Source organism: Mus caroli, chromosome 18 (genome assembly GCF_900094665.2).
Source record: "Mus caroli chromosome 18, CAROLI_EIJ_v1.1, whole genome shotgun sequence".
Classification (NCBI taxonomy): Eukaryota; Metazoa; Chordata; class Mammalia; order Rodentia; family Muridae; genus Mus; species Mus caroli.
Window position 1 is genome coordinate 3,662,141 of NC_034587.1, and position 8,388 is coordinate 3,670,528.

An 8,388-nucleotide genomic window follows, 5' to 3' on the forward strand; every position below is an offset into this window, starting at 1 on the left:
GGCCATCAGTGGAAAGAGAGGCCCATTGGTCTTGCAAACTTTATATGCCTCAGTACAGGGGAATGCCAGGGCCAAGAAGTGGGAGTGGGTTTGTAGGGGAGTGGGGGGGAGGCTATGGGGGACTTTTGGGATAGCATTGGAAATGTAAATGAAGAAAATACTTAATTAAAAAAAAAAAAGACTAGCTTTAGTCCGTGGTGATCAGATAGGGTACATGGGATTATTTTAATCTTGCATATGTGGAGGTCTGTTTTGTGACCAATTATATGGTCAATTTTGTAGAAGGTACCATTAGGTGCTGAGAAGAAGGTATATTCTTTTGCTTTAGAGTGAAATGTTCTATAAATATCTGTTAGATCCATTGGGTTCATAACTTCTGTTAGTTTTACTGTCTCTGTTTTGTTTCTGTTTCCATGGTCTGTCCATGCTGAGAGTGGGTGGATAAAGTCTCCCATTATTATTGTGTGGGGTGCAATGTGTGCCATGAGCTTTAGTAAAGTTTATTTTATGAATGTGGTTATCCTTGCATTTGGAGCACAGATGTTCAGAATTGAGAGTTCATCTTGGTAGATTTTTCCTTTGATGAGTATGAAGTGTCTTTTCTTATCTTTTTTTGATAACTTTTGGTTGAAAGTTGATTTTATTTGATACTATAATGGCTACTCCAGCTTGTTTCTTGGGATCATTTGCTTGGATAAATTGTTTTCCAACTTTTTACTCTGAGGTATTTGTCACTGCAGTGGGTTTCCTGTAAGCAGCAAAATGTTGGGTCCTGTTTGTGTAACCAGTCTTTTTTTGTGGTTTTGCCTTTTTCCTTCACCTGTTTGATTGTATTTTCCTGTAATTCTTTAAGGGAATTTTGTGTTTCCTCTTTAAGGGCCTCTAGCTGTTTACCTGTCTTCTGTATTTTTTGAGAGAGTTATTTATGTCCTTCTTAATGTCTTCTATCATCATCATGAGAAGTGATTTTAGATCAGAATCTTGCTTTTCTGGTATGATGGCATATACAGGGCTTGCTATGGTGGGAAAATTGAATTTTGATGTTGCCAAGTAAACTTGGTTTCTGGTGCTTATGTTCTTAAGCTTGATTCCTGCTCTCTGATTATCTCTAGTGCTACTTGCTCTTGATATATCTGACTGGCGTCTGTCTTTCCTGTGATCCTGGTTGTGTCAGAACTCCTCAGAGTTCAGATGTCTCTGTGATCCTATGATTCTGGGGTCCTGTGATTCTGAGATCCTGGGTGTGTCAGATTTCCTGTGAGTCAAGCTTCCTCTGGGACCCTGTGATCCTGGTGTGATCAAGCTCCTGTGATACTGTGATTCTGTGATCCTGGCTGTGTTAGAGAGCCTGGGAGTGGAGCTTCCTCTGGGTGTTGTGGGACTGGCTGTGGAGTTCCAGCCCAAGGTCTGCTCAGGGCAGTGGCCCAGACCAGAACATCTTTACTTTCATAAGTGAAGCTTTTGATGGAGAGATCTGGGGAGGTAGATCTTACTTCAGCTCAGGCTGGCCTTGAACTCATTGTGTGGCTAAGGATGACCTGAGACTCCTGATCCTTTGCCTCAGACCCCCATGTGCTTGGATTGCAGATGTATGCCATCAATCCTAAAGTCAGATAAGTTTTGAAAATCTTTGTTTGTTGTCTTGTCCATCTATGTTCAAAATCTTCTACTGTTCCCCAAGTACCCTCTATGGTAGTTTCTCCAAATGCGAGTCAAAGGCAGGGCCACAAGTTGAATGTGATTGTTTCTCTGTTTGGAAGACAGCACTATCCATAAGGTTTTTCCATTGCATGCAGGGTTACTGCACTGACCAGACCAATAACCCACTGGGATAATTCACCTTCTTGATTTCTTTTGGTGCATTCTGTTACTTCCATTTGACTTTTTCACTTCCCCTCGATTTTTTTTTTTTTTGACACACTACAAGGTAGACCTAAAAGTTTGCTCAGTTCACATTAAGCATTTTAGCAGGACACTTCACAATGGATGGGTTCCATCTCATTGTCTGTCACAGTGGGAGACCTAATATTTGATGGTTTCCATAAGTGAAACCCAATTGGCAGGATGCAAAAAAAAAAAAAAATCCACTCTTTTCCATGGTTCATGTACACCCGTCTCCTGTTACTAGGAAGATCTTTGGCATGATTTTGCAGGTTTGGAATTCTTGATTCTCCACTACTCTTGTGTTTTTGCTTTTAAAAATGGTTGATAATTCTGTAAAAATAATTGATAACCTTGATTCAGATTGGTGATTTCATTAGAGATTGCCGATATCTCTTCTTATAAGTGGCATTTTTTTCTATAAAAATAAAGTTTTCTCTTCTCAAATAAGGATTTTTATTACATTGAAATATAGTCCTAGTAGAAAGGTAACATAAATATTAAAAATTTCTCAATATGCTTACTTAACTAAAAGCCCAAATGGTGACATATAGAAGTAGGATTTTTTTTTTAATATAGTCATCTAGTCATGGACTTTCATTGTTTGAGTCTAAAAAACAATCGCTCACAGTCATTAGCCTGGGTCTTAAATTAGCCCATGACATTTTTGGTTCAATGAGTTGTGGTCTAGGTCCTGAGGAAATGGATTGGTGGGTAAGAGCACTTGGTGTGTATGCACAAAGCTCTGAGTTCAAGTCTTTAGCACCCATATAAGAAGCTGGGCATAACTGCAGTGTTTTTATCCCCAGTATTGGGTATGAAGACAGGCAGATTCCAGGAGCTCACTGGACAGCCTATACAGAAAACTTCAGAATCAGTGAGAGACTGTCTCAAACAGTAAGGTGGATAGTGATAGAGGCAGACACCCTCTGTATGTGCAGACTCACAGACTAATATTTGTGCACCACACATATGTTCCACACATACATGTCTGATGCTGAGGGACTCAGAGTCAGTTTTCTTACACTGAAGTGTGCTTTAGACTAGTTCTGAAATTTTGTATACATTTATAGAAATGAATCGACAAAATGAAAATCCCTTTTCATCTGTACTATGAGCTCCTCAGCCTAGAGGAACCATCCTGTCAAGTGTTCCTTTTAGGGTCCAGAGTGAAGTACCCTTAAAACAAACAAACAAACAAACAAACAAACAATTGAACTGTGTGTTCACTGGGGTATTTCTGTCTGGAGAATTTTCAATTTTCACTTAATTCAGATACCAAACTTTAGAGTTTTCTGTGTTTAATTTTTTTGATGGCTTATTACTAATTCCCTTGGATGGTACTTTTTATAGGCCATAATCTGGAAAAAGCTTTAATATCTGAATGGTCATTTGACTTATGTCTAAGATTAAACTCAAAGAAAATCATGTCAATGCATATTTGAACACTCATATTCCTATACATGCACACACATATGCATGAGGGACTTTGTATAATGCTAAACTGTTGAATTTAGTCCTGAAAGTCTCATATTAGGACCTAGCTAGGCAAAAGATGGGATGTCTGGCCTTCACATTAACAGTTAAGAAACTACATGGTTAATCCTCTCCTACCTGACTTGGACATTTAAGTGAATCTTTGATTTAGACATTTCATGTGCAAACTAATGAAATATAACTTTCAACTATGTAAGGATTATGTATGTTTTTAAAGAAGGAAGTGGAGCACTTTAAAATTCTGCAATGTGTCACAAGAACCTCACTATTACTTGCCAATCTTTCTGAATATTCCAGCCAAAGTTTAGAAAATGGGTGGAATACAGAAAATGTTACTTAGCATTTCATTACTACAACAAATACATGTGATAACCAATTTACAAAGGAAAGGAGTTTATTTGGACTCTTGGCTTTAGAGACTCTAGTTCATCAGTCTCTGGTGGGGTGGTTGGCTGTTGGTAATGACAGAGGGCATGGACAGGAAAGTGCTGTGGCATGGCTAGGAGGAGAGAAGGAAAGAGTAAGGGAAGGGGTGTGGGAATACTTCTCAGGGCCACACCCCTACAACCTGCAAACCTTCCACCAGCCCCCACCACCCAATAGCATCATGCCACCATCTCTCAAAACTGAGTCTTTGGGGGACAGTTAAAGCCTAGACTATAGCAAGGAACAGTGTGGTGGGCTTGCTCTTCACTACAACAATTTATTTGTAGTCACTACTATTTATTCAGAGGATATCCATTGAGCTGCAGTTAGAAATACACCTTGAAATGTTAGAAGATCTATCTGATTCTGTCTACTTAAGACCACAGTCAAATTATAATAGGATTCTGGCCTGAGTTTTCAAAACCTCTGAAGGAGGAATCAAGCCACAGGTATTATGATTACTCCAGATTCTCATTATTTGAAGGGGACTCTTTTTCTCCCTGCTTGCTGCTGGGTCTTGTGACAAGGTTGAGTCTTTCTTTGACAGAGAGCAGAGTTAGTTTTTTCTAACTATCTTTTACTATTCTAATTCTGGAATCTCTCAAATTTATTTCAGCATTTGTATTTTCGTGTATTAGTGACATCACGACTCACCTCCAAGTCTTTACAGCATGAATTTCATTTTACTAAGCCAGTAGGACTGTAAGGCGAGACAAGTGGGGAAAGAAAACAATTTATCTGTTGTAATACAAGTGCTCATCCTCTTTAAATCACAGCACTTGTGAAACTGACAAATATCAATGAGAATATTAAACACTAACTTTTTGTTACAGACGCTCAATAAAACTGATGCTTCAAAGAGTAAAACCATTAGTTTTATTTGTCAGAGTTTAAGAGACTCAGGGATCCCTAAGCAGCTCTGCAGGTGGGAAGGTTTGTCACTGAGATTTATCTCTCAAACCTCATTCTTCATCCTTAGAGCCAGAAATGAGTCCACTGCCAGGTGCTTTGGGCTCATAAAAGAAAGAGGTCATCGCTTGAGACATCTTTCATTTTCATTTTCCTCCAGCTTCGGTTTTGGTTGCTAGTTTAGAAGTACAGAAGAATTTTATTGAGATGCTCTGTATTTTGGGTTCTGAAAGAGCTAGTGGCTGAGGGCCTTTTCTTCTTCACTATGTCTTTGTGGTAGAACTGAAGCTCAGTACTCTCACATTTCATTGCTCTCATGATTCACTGGTGAGTATGTGGCCCTAGGAAGTTCTTAGGATGATTCAAGGACCGCTCTGAACAGCAAAGAATTAACTCATGAACTGTAGCAGTTCAATTCTAGACTAGGTCAGCCAAGACCTCTTAACAGGGAAAAACCCTGTCCTGTGAGACCCTCTCCTCAAAGATGGAGTTGAGTAGGAGAGAAAAAAGCTGTTTTCCTGTTATTTCTTTTGTTTTTGCTTTTTGTTTTGTTTTATTTTGTTTTTTTGTGGTGTGTGTGTGTGTGTGTGTGTGTGTAGAAATACCTGTAATCCTAGCTAAGAAAATTATTTTTTTTTACAGAAGAAAACATTTATTTGAATTGTAAATTTAGTCTTAAAGCCAAATCAATGCTATTATAATTATTTCCTCTCACTATCATTAAAAAAGAATTCCACCCATACTCAGGGTTAACATGTAATTATATAATGCATTATAGCCATCTTAACATTTTTATACACAGTAAATTCCTTCAGTTTAGACTACCTTTAAAAACAGAACTGAGCCCACAGAAGTATACAGTATATTAAAAGGACAATGCCAATAACACAAAATGATTTTATTTTTGTCACTGGTAACAAACATGTGTTGCTGGTTTCTTAAATATTACTTATGTACTTATTAAAAAATATGTTTACATCTAAAAATGTGACACAATAAGGAAGTTCTCTCTAAACATAATCTTCCCTAAATATATTTTCCTAGTTTGTTTCACACATACTTAATCTACAAAATCATAAAGAAAACTACCAACCAACTCTGTGGTCTAGAAATACATACAAACTGTGAAATCTGATTGTAAAAATAATATACAATATATGCATATCAGTAATCAAACGATTCTTACAAGTTCTTACTGCCTCCCAACTTGGAAGAGATGCCTGCTATTGACCTTTCAATTTACTTAGTAAAGATGCCATACATGTAAAAAGTCAAAACAATCACAAGCCACGATTTTGTCTGTTGAGATCAGGTCTCACTCTGTTGCCTATGCAGTGTAAGCTGGCCTGCGAGTCACCATTCCTCTGCCTCAGCCTCTGACAGCAGGGACTACTGATCAGCAGACGAGATGAGTCTCAGAGCACAGAGGAAACAGCTACGTCATTACTAAGCAAAGGTGGTTTAAAACCACCTTTGCTTCTCTGAAATAAAAAAGGGTTGACATGGAATCACACTTAAAATTTAAGGATCAAGCCAGGCAGTGGTGGCTCACGCCTTTAATCCCAGCACTTGGGAGGCAGAGGCAGGCAGATTTCTGAGTTCGAGGTCAGCCTGGTCTACAGAGTGAGTTCCAGGACAGCCAGGGCTATACAGAGAAACCCTGTCTCGAAAAGCAACAAAACAAAACAAAAATTTAAGAATCAAAAAATTCAGATTAAATACATATTGAGCTCATGAAAATATTCCATTGAGATTTTGTAACAGGAACAGAACCAACTCCATCACAACTTTTTTGAATTTATCTTTGACCATCATTTTGGTGAGTTAAAAGCTTTAATGGTAAAAATGACAAACATTTTCTGCAAATAATACTGGTACATATTTCATTAGTTTTTGTTGAACAACTGGAAATCCTACTTCTTTAGAAAACATGAATTAATCTGTTGAAATGCACCACCTATGTAGTGACTTAATAGCCACTCAAGATTCGCTAGTAAGCTTATTGTTTTTATGCAATAACATTAAAAAGGAATTTTGCATGTTTGCTGTTTTCACTTCATACGTTATTTTGTGGACCTTTATGTGGTTATAACATTTACAGAGAAAAGCATTTCAGCTGTTCTTATTAGATTTTAATGGTTCAAACTACAAATAATGCTAAGTCAAGCCCTGGCATTCCTTTTTAAAAATCCAAGTTTCTAAAAGTTCTACGTTTTCGGCAATATAAAAATGATCTTCTTTACACCTTTAACTGCCAAAAAAACTGTGTAAAAAACTAAATATTCTGTTAAGGAGATGATTTGAGATGTTTTGGATCCTATTTTTAAAAACAAGATGTGAAACAGAAAAGAAAACTTCACAAACAGCAGCTCAAATCCCATTAACTTGCAGCTCAATGGAACACAAAGCCAGCTTTTATGCTTAAACAACTCAAAATTAAGGTTTATAATGGTAATGTCAACAAGCTGTAACTACTACGCCTCACCTCTGATACGATCCACTAACTTCCACCAGGCCCAGCAGCTGTGCATGTCGGCTAGATGCTGTTTAGAAACTCACAGCTAGCAAAGCTATGAATACGGAATACATAAATAAGTGTGGCAACACTCTGGAGTTGGGGCCATTACAACGAGACGTGATGTAAACACAGGTGCTGGTTCTCGCTCAAGCCATTTCCCACCGATGCGCTCGGCCATGGTTTTATAATTCTTTTTAAAAGAAAACATTTTCTACGCAGCATGCAACATTGTCATTTTATATCTTGACTATGATAGAATCTTCAAGTTTTCTTTCCAAGCTTGACATATCAGGAATTCTCTGGACGTCAGTTTGTGTTTTCAGCAGCCTTTAGTGCTTCAGTACCCTTGCGAAGCTCCTTAATAACAGATGATAAGGCTTCTGGGGTGATTCCTTGTTCACAAAGCCATACACAAATAGACAGCGTTTCCATATCTAAGCCGGTATTCAAAATTCTTGAACCCTCAAGCAGAACGTCCATGGTCAACCTCACCGTGTTCAGGTTGGCCGAGGCCGCCGCGCCCGCGCCCGCACCGCTACAGCTCGCCATGGAGAGGAGAGGCCCCGGCCCGGTGGGAGAAGGCCTGACCCGGAACTTTAAAAAATTATTTTTAAAAGCTCAGTGATGGGTATGCGGATCCACATTTGAACTCCACATGTACTATCAGTTGAATGAACAGTAACCAAGTGCTTCAATTATGAAGTTTTAATCTAAAATATATAATTATATTTGGACTTCTTTCAGTTCCCTTAATGAAATCACTTTTCTCTATTTATGCTATGAAAATAGCAAATGTGTGTGTATGTGAGTGTATATGTGTGTGTGTGTGTGTGTGTGTGTGTGTGTGCATGCACATGCAAGTGTGTGCGCCTACATGCATGCATGCACGAACGCACTCACACATGGATATATATGTGTCCTGGAATGTATATGCAGCTAAAGGTTAATGTTAGGTGTCAGACCTCACCTTCCATTTTGTTTAAGCAAAGGTCTCTTGTTGTTTTGTTATTGTGTGTGCCTGGCTAGCTGGCCTGTGAGCTTCTGTGGATTCACCTGCCTTCATCTCCCATGATGCAGTAGCAATGTTGGAGCTATTACAGATGTATATTCTCATGATCAGATTTACCTGGATTCTGTGGATTTGAGCCCAGGTCTTC

The 8,388-nt window shown here is 38.5% G+C and overlaps 1 pseudogene; it reads right to left on the reverse strand.

Annotated features, from left to right (window-relative positions):
- Window positions 1-7,537: 7,537 nt before the first annotated feature.
- On the reverse strand, window positions 7,538-7,780 carry LOC110284438 (annotated as a pseudogene).
- Between the last annotated feature and the right edge of the window lie 608 nt (window positions 7,781-8,388).